Source organism: Mesoplodon mirus (genome assembly GCF_964341445.2).
Source record: "Mesoplodon mirus genome assembly, chromosome: 3".
In the NCBI taxonomy this organism is placed as follows: domain Eukaryota; kingdom Metazoa; phylum Chordata; class Mammalia; order Artiodactyla; family Ziphiidae; genus Mesoplodon; species Mesoplodon mirus.
Window position 1 is genome coordinate 27,450,020 of NC_138978.1, and position 8,615 is coordinate 27,458,634.

Here is an 8,615-nt window from a genome sequence, read left to right on the forward strand (position 1 = left end):
CCAAGGCTGCTCCCGAGACAGGCAGCCGTGAAGGGCTCCCCCTGTTCCCTCTCCTTGTTTTCACACACCTCGGGTTTCCAGAAACTTAAAGACTTTAGTGTTTTATCCAAGAGAGAGCGTTTGTGATCCATTGAGAGGCCCCTGGGCACAGTGTGGGTCAGGAGAAAGCACACAGGACTCCCCCTCCTATGCCCCAAGCTCAGTTCATTTCCTGAAGAGCAAACCTGGGTATCTCTCAATGCAGCGCAGTCCAGGCCTGCCTGTCCCCTCATCCTTCCAAACCATCATCACTGTTTGCTGGATCCACATATACCTTTACTATTTTTTAAATTAATCTTTCTAACATTAAACCAACTCACTTTTGGACAAAAATTTCTCCTCTCTCTTATTTGAAACAACAGCCATGAAATCACTGGTTTGATGTACCGATTACATACTTATTCCAATATGCCTTCGAATAAATTGAAAACTAATTAAACTTAACTTTTTCTTCCACATATCACCGAAATTATCTTGCTTTCTGTCAGTGGTGCTCATGCCAGACATGGAGGAATCCTATGAAGTGAAAAAGTTTTGGAATCAGACAGAGCTGGGTTTGAGCCCTTGTTCCGTCACCTGCCAGCTGTGTTGACATCAGGTGAATCCCCTCACTATTGTGCTCTTCAGTTCTATGTCTATAAAGTGGGGATCTCAATGCCCATGTCAGAGGATGGTGGAGGACGAAAGGTATGGAGTGCCGCATCCATGCTTACTGCTTTCACAATGCCTTCTTGTATTAATCAGCAGAGAATAGGCCAAGTTACAGCAACAAGCAAGCCCTCGGATCACAATGGCTCGACACGAGGGTCTGTTTCTCTCCCGTGACACAGCCCAGCGCTAGACAGGCCCTCGCCAAAGCTGCCTCTACCTTGGTAGCCCATCATTTCCACATATTTTGTCTCCAGACACACGGACAAGAGAGAGAAAAAAGGAGCACACATCACCTGACTCCACCTGGGGATGGAATGACTCCAGCAGTGGGATGTGGGTGTTTAGGGAACAGGACGTGCTCTATCACGCTTCCCAAGGAAAAACAGTTTCTGTTGGCCTTATATCACCTCTAGATGAAAATTCAAATTTAGCTGGACATTTAAGGTCCTTCAAAACCTGTTTCTTGACACCTTTTCCAGGCCATTGCCAGTCTCTCTCCCTCCCCCCACCATCCCCCTCTCTCCTCTGGCACAGAATGAGTCACTCCCTCCTCAGTCTTCTCTCACTGCACATTTTCATTGGCTTTTATCCCTTCTCTGCCTCACTTCCCCTCCCACTGTACTTCCTGGGACCACCTCCCAAATAAACAATCTGTACCTAAGTCCACGTCTCAGGATCTGCTTTGGGGAGAACTTAAGCTAAGTGAAGGTAAAGCTTTGGGGTCCAAGATGAGGATGCCTTTGGGGCCGTCCTGGGGATCGGGAAGAACAGACCCCAACAGGTGGGGAAGGGGAGGACCAGGAAGGGAGTTACCCCTACAGGACCCCCAAGGGCAGCTAGGATCTGCAGGGCACTAAGCAGAATCCTCACTCAAATGCATCTGCAAGTCACTCTCTGTTTTATACTTCCTTCAGTTACCCGCAAACAGTCGATAGTTTGGTTAAGGTGGTTCAAAAGAAAATGCAGATTCCCAGGATCCTTCCCAGACCCAGTGAATCTGTATTTCTAAGGTGCTTCTGATGTAACTAAACCACCAATCTCACCCAACCTCCCATATGAAACATAAAGTCTCTCTCTGGAAAGCTATTGTCCAGCCTGTGGTGTTCGGCCCCTTGGACAGGGAGCTTGGTGTTCCCCAAAGTATTTTCCATCCGGCTCTGAGAGCGAGCCAGTCTCCCGGTATACCATGCTCAGCGACCTGAAGATCATGGCCACACCCCCACTAAGTTGATTCTTCCCTAATGAAAACGTCCTCACATCCTACAACCATCCTTTACAACACATGGATTTCAGCCCATTACCAGTGTGGTGCCAGCTCCCAGTGGCATTTCAATTTGTCTCTCCCCCTCCTAAAAATGTGAGCTCTGAATTTAATATAATGCTCTGGCTCGCAGAACAGAATATATTTTCTCTCCCAATTTCTAAGGTACCTAACTTCCCTTTGTGTTGCCTGAAATCCCTGCTGTTGTCCCCTCAGCCTCAAAACAGAGCCTCTGGAGACCTGAGAAGACCACTTGAGGTTGTGTAAACAATGGTTGGCTTACCTGTTTCATCTTTCAAAACTCTGGATCTACACTGACCAAGACTTCAGATGTGCAGGATTGTCGGTGCTGCCGTCACTTAGACGTTGAAGGACGGAAAATAAAACTTCCTCCAAATCGGGAAGGGGTGCTACATTCTTTTTCCATTGCTACGTAACAAATGACCACTAACTTAGTAGCTTAAACACAGCACAAATATAGCCCCTCAAGGTTCCTGAAGGTCAGAAGTCTGGTTTCTCTGCTCAGTGCCTCGCAAGGCTGAAATCAAGCTGTAATCGAGGCTGGGCCTTGTTCTTTTCTGGAGCTGAGGATCCTCTTTCAAGCTCACACGGTGGTTGGAAGAATTCATTTCCTTGCGGTTGTCAGACTGAACTCCCTCCCCAGCTCCGCTCGCAGGCTGTTACCCAGGGACCACTCAGCAGCCAGGGGTCACCCGACAGTCCTTGTCATGTGCTCTCCCCCAAGACCTCTCACGCATCACATCTCTCCCATGCCAAACCTCCTCTTTCTGAAGAGCCCAGTCCCTTTCAAGGGATCAACTGATCAGGTCAGTTTCACCCAGAGTAATCTCCCTTTCTCAAAGTCAACTTACCAGCTAACATAACCCAATCCCAGGAGTGACTGTCCCATCAGAGTCCCAGGCTCTGTCCACACTCGAGGGGAGAGAACTAGACAAGGTCATAGGTCATTGGAGGCTTCTTAGAATTCTGCCCAACCGGTGGTATATATGGGCATAGAACAAGGGGAGGGAGGGAAGAGGACAGGGGATTGACAAGGAAATACAACATTTTTATAATACAAGTGAATCTACAAGACAGAAACAGACTCACAATCATAGAAAACGAACTTATAAGAAAGCATAAGAAAACAAACTTATGACCAAAGAGGAAAGGGAGGGGGCGGGGGGAGGGATTAGGAGTATGAGATTAAAAGATACACACGACTATATATAAAATAGATAAACAACAATGATTTACCGTGTAACACAGGGAATATTAACACAATATTGTAAATCAACTCTACTTCAAAAAAAATCTGATTCAAAAATGGACAGAGGAAGTAAATACACATTTTTTCTAAGAAGACATCCAAATGGCCCACAGATACATGAAAAGATGCTCAACATCACTATCAGAGAAATGCAAATCAAACCACAAGACATCTCCTCACACTTGTTAAAAGGGCCATCATTAAAAAGACAAGGTAGGGCTTCCCTGGTGGCGCAGTGGTTGAGAGTCCACCTGCCGATGCAGGGGACAAGGCTTCGTGCCCCAGTACGGGAAGATCCCACATGCCACGGAGCGGCTGGGCCCGTGAGCCATGGCCACTGAGCCTGCACGTCCGGAGCCTGTGCTCCACAGTGGGAGAGGCCACAACAGTGAGAGCCCCGCATACCACATAAAAAAAAAAAAAAAAGAAAAAAGACAAGGTAAAGCAAGCATCGGTGAGAACATGGAAAAAAGGGAATCCTTGTTCCCTGTTTGCCTGTTGGGGGAAATGTAAATCATTTCAGCCACTATGTAAAACAGGATGACGGTTCCTCAAAAAATTAAAAATCGGGGCTTCCCTGGTAGCGCAGTGGTTGAGAGTCTGCCTGCCAATGCAGGGGACACGGGTTCGAGCCCTGGTCTGGGAAGATCCCACATGCCGCGGACCAACTAGGCCCGTGAGCCACAACTACTGAGCCTGCGCGTCTGGAGCTTGGGCTCCGCAACGAGAGAGGCCGCGACAGTGAGAGGCCCGCGCACCGCGATGAAGAGTGGCCCCCGCTCGCCGCAACTAGAGAAAGCCCACGCACAGAAACGAAGACCCAACACAGACAAAAGTAAATAAATAAATAAAAATTAAAAACATTAAAAAAAAAATTAAAAATCGATTTGGAACTTTATGCTACAACAAGGCCAATTCTAGACATATATCTAAAAAGATAAAAACTGGATCTCGGGGCTTCCCTGGTGGCGCAGTGGTTGAGAGTCCGTCTGCCGATGCAGGGGACGCGGGTTCATGCCCCGGTCCGGGAAGATCCCACATGCCACGGAGCGGCTGGGCCCGTGAGTCATGGCCGCTGAGCCTGCGCATCCGGAGCCTGTGCTCCGCAACGGGAGAGGCCACAACAGTGAGAGGCCCTCGTACCGCAAAAAAAAAAAAAAAAAACTGGATCTCAAAAAGAAAGAAAGAAATACGGCATTTTTCAGTTCAGGAAAAGTTGCTTCAGGGTCAGTGTGGGGAGGACTAGGTGCTAATTACACCAAAACTACGCCTGGTGCTTACTGAGTCTGCAGGTCCTTCCCCCTGCGGTGCCTTCAGCGATGGACGGTGCTGGGACAGCACCCTGTGGAGTTTGACCACCTGAGAGAAAGGTCTGGCCCTGTTCTCACTCGCAGAGTGACCATGGGCCACCGAGGGATGTTACAGTGTCAAGGCTGTTCCACCCACAGCCCCCATAAGGACGCCCAAAGCCAGGAACATCTAGATCTTTCCTTCCCACACTCCCCCTACGACAACTGCCGTCACCTCTCACGGCAGAGGAGCTGGGAAGGTGCACGGTGATGTCCCTGGCAGGTCCCTGTTCCTCCCACTGTCCCACCTGAAGCCCCTTAGAACACCTTGGCTTTTCCCCAAACCCTCTGACAGGAACTCAGCTCCACCTACGTGTAAAATTTCAGCAACTTGGCCCTGGCAAGGTCAAGGCTGAAAGAACTGTGGTGTTGTAAGCTGTGAGTTATCAGAGGGGAGACTCCCAGGCTGGAGTCACCCTCTGACCTGTGGTCGCGTCTCCAGGCCTTTGCCAAGGTTGCCTCCCTGCCTGGACTGTCCCCCCAGCACGGGGAGCAGAGGAAGCTGCAAGGTCAGTGTCCTGCTTAACCACCTGGGCCGGGGAGACGGCAGCAAAACTGTTTACCAGATGGACTCTGTTTGTTTAAGGCTGCGGCTCCCTTGTGCTGGCCACTCCCTGCCAAGCCCACTGCCTACTGAAACGCCCTTGTGGCTAATGAGGCCCGCTTCCTCCGGGAGTCCCAGGGGAGAGGTTGGAATGTGAGTGCCAGCTCCCAGACAGCCCAGCCAGGTGGGCAGTGGGAGCCCATCCAGGTGGGCAGTGGGAGGGGCCTGTGGCCGCAGAGACCCACAGGAGCAACTTCTCACACCCAGCGCAGGTGTTCTCACACCCCCCGGGCCCGCTTCCTTTAACCTAGAACTTAAAACTTGAGTCTTTAAGAATTAAAACTATTTCATTGCAAATTGGAGATTTCATTGTCTGATTGGACATGAATCCCTGGTCTCCCCAAAGTCAGCAGAGACCTCACAAAATGGAGAACTTGTCCGTAAATCCAGGACAAGGCTTCTTCATCCGCCATGTGGGTATACTCATCCCCACTACCCGTGGGCTGTTGCAGTGTAGCTGCGCTGTCCTTCAGATTTATGGCCCCTTCAGGCCACAGCCTCTGTGTATGTGAACCATTCTCTCTCATGGGCCGTCAGACCTCACACATGCTGTCTTGGTCTCAGTCCCTACAAGCAGTCAGGCGGGCTGGAAGCCAGAGGCTGGACAGGGCAAGGAGACGTGTACTTTCACGTGAGGGCATGTCCTGGGAGGCCATGGGCCAGTATCACGTCCTGCTGATGGGTTAACGCCTCCGTGAACCCAACCACTTGGTGACCCTCCATCCACATGACATCCCACCCATGTGTCCACAGACGGCACTCACATCTCAACCTCCCTCCTTCCTCACTCTCCTGACTCCAGACCTATAGACACAGTTGCCTCCTGAGTAACTCCAATCATGTGGTCCCCAGGGTAGCTCAAATGCAAGCTTAGTGCATCTTCTTTTGTCCCCCGTCCTATATCCTCAGCTCAGAGCTGGGCACCACCATCCCAAAGACTCTCCAAACCTGGGCACCAGTCTCGTGAACCTCCTCTTCCTCACTTCTGCCCTGCAGACCCTGCTTCCCAAATTCCTTGTGAATCTACCCAGCCCCATGGCCACTGCCTGAGTTTGTGCCCCCAACATACCTCACCTGGACCACTTCCCCCGTCACCTTCTGTCCGGGTCCTGCACCCACAACGGATGCCTCCTCTACCGCAAGCAACGTAGGGCTCTAGAGCCAGGGCTGTGCTCGGTGCCGGGACGTTCCATGATGATTATGCCTCAGTCCCCATCTTCAAGGGGCTCTTCAAGTTTCGGAGTCATGTCATCACTCTGCTCACCCTGCAAGGTGCCTGAGGTGGGCCAGGAAGGACCAGAGGGAGAAGCTCGGGCTCCGTCAGACCTGTCGGAGTCAAAGCCCAGCTCTGCCCCTTAACCAATGGGGACACTGAGCAAGTGGCTTGCCCGCCCTGAGCCCCAGGAATCATCCTTGCATGGCACCTGCGTGTGGGGCAGGTGGGAGAGTCACAGAGATGACACACTGAAGTGCCCACTCGGTGACTGTTCCTGCTACCATCACAGCCTTGAGAAACTGGGGTGCGCCCTCCCGCTCAGCCACAAGGGCTTGATTTTGTCGACTCTCCTTCCCTCCAAGAGACAGCCTGTCCGGGCGGCGCTCACCTGCCTGGCCTGCACGAATTCCCTCTTTCCTAGGGCCAGCTCCTTTCCAGGCGTCTGGTTCAAACAGGCCCTCTCAGTGGGTCCAACCAGCCCAGTCAAAGGACCCCTACATGGGGCTTCCCTGGTGGCGCAGTGGTTGAGAGTCCGCCTGCCGATGCAGGGGATGTGGGTTCTTGCCCCGGTCTGGGAAGATCCCACATGCCGCGGAGCGGCTGGGCCCGTGAGCCATGGCCGCTGAGCCTGCGCGTCCGGAGCCTGTGCTCCGCGGCGGGAGGGGCCGCAGCAGTGAGAGGCCCGTGTACCACAAAAAAAATAAAAATTAAAAAAAAAGGACCCCTGCATGAGCCTCAAATGGGGCATTGATAGGGCCGCGGTGAGGGCTGCCCAGCGATGGTGGGCTGCCTTGGCTTGGCCCGGGCCACGTGACTTCCCCAAACACAGCTATTTCCTGTTCCTCGGGCCAGCCCCCACCCAGCCGCCTGGCCACAGGGCACAATTCCACTATACACCTCAGCCCGTTCTTTGGCTTCGAGCCAGGGTTGGGGTGGGAATGAGGATGGGGGTATCACCTCAGCTGGTCTTCAGGACACACGGCCATGGCCCCTTGGCATCTTCTTGATGAGGATGCAAGGCTGGAGGAAAGGCTAGTCCCCTCTTCCTGTGACCTCTGCCCCCAATCCCCATTTGATGGGGGCTTCTGGGGGGGGCCTCTTCATATGGATCTTCACAAGAAGCAAGAACTCACACAGACTGTGGCCCCAGCCCTTTTAGCCTCCACTTAAAGTAGAATGAAAAGGCACTTAGTCTAACCCCTGACTGCTGTGTGGCCTCAGGAAAATCACTTGATGTCTCTGGGCCTCAATTACCTCATGTGTGAAAGGGAGGTCGCCGTCCATCTCTATTAGAGCCTCACTTTATCAGTTGTTTGGGGATCTGATAAAGAGCAGATAAAACCCATGAAGAAATCTGCTGTCCCCAAGAAAAGCTGACAACTCCAGAAGGTTGACAATTCCTCTCAAATCCGCTTCTCTCCTTCTCCACAGGAGGACTTCACCAGCCTTCTTATGGGTCCCTGACTTTGGTCTCTTCCTTTCTAAAGCCCAAGCCCGATCCTATAACTCCCCTGCCCAAAAACCCTCAAAGACTCCCCCTGTCCCAGGATGAGCCCACGCTCCTGGACACAGCATTCAAGGCTCTGTTAGGTCTCATTTGGTACTGGGGATGGAGCCCAACTCAGACTGCCTCATGCTCTCTGCCAGCTTCACTCTCAGGCAGCTCAGCCCGGGAGGAAGAAGGCAAGAGGTGGAGAAAGAGAGAAAGAGATGACTGAAGAATTTGATTCCTGGGTCCAACCACGCCTGACCAGATTCCCTGGATTTTTCATTTATGTGAGCCAAGAAACATCACGACCACCCTTTTGTTGTTGTCATTGTTTTCAATAAACTTGGTTCACTAAGGTTCCTGTTACTTGCAAGCATCTCCTTCCTGTAAATGCCCTTCTTGGCTGAAGTTAGCCAGGGTGGGCTTGCAGCCAAAGAACCCTGATGTACACAAAGGCTCTTTGTGATCCAGGCCCCCAGACCCTGGCAGCCTCCTCTCCCTCCACTCCCCACTTGCAGCCACACTAGGCTACCTCTCCAGCTCTTCTCCCCACCTCCACAAGGCCTCCCACATCCTGCCACTTCAGCCCAAAGCATCCTCCCCCAGTTTGCTCACTGCCGCCCCTTCATCCTTCAAACTCAGCTCGGTGAAACCTCCTCCAAGAAGCCTCCTCTGGCTGTCCTAGGTCCCTCAGACTTTCCCCATGACGGTGTTATAATCATTACAGGCTATCATA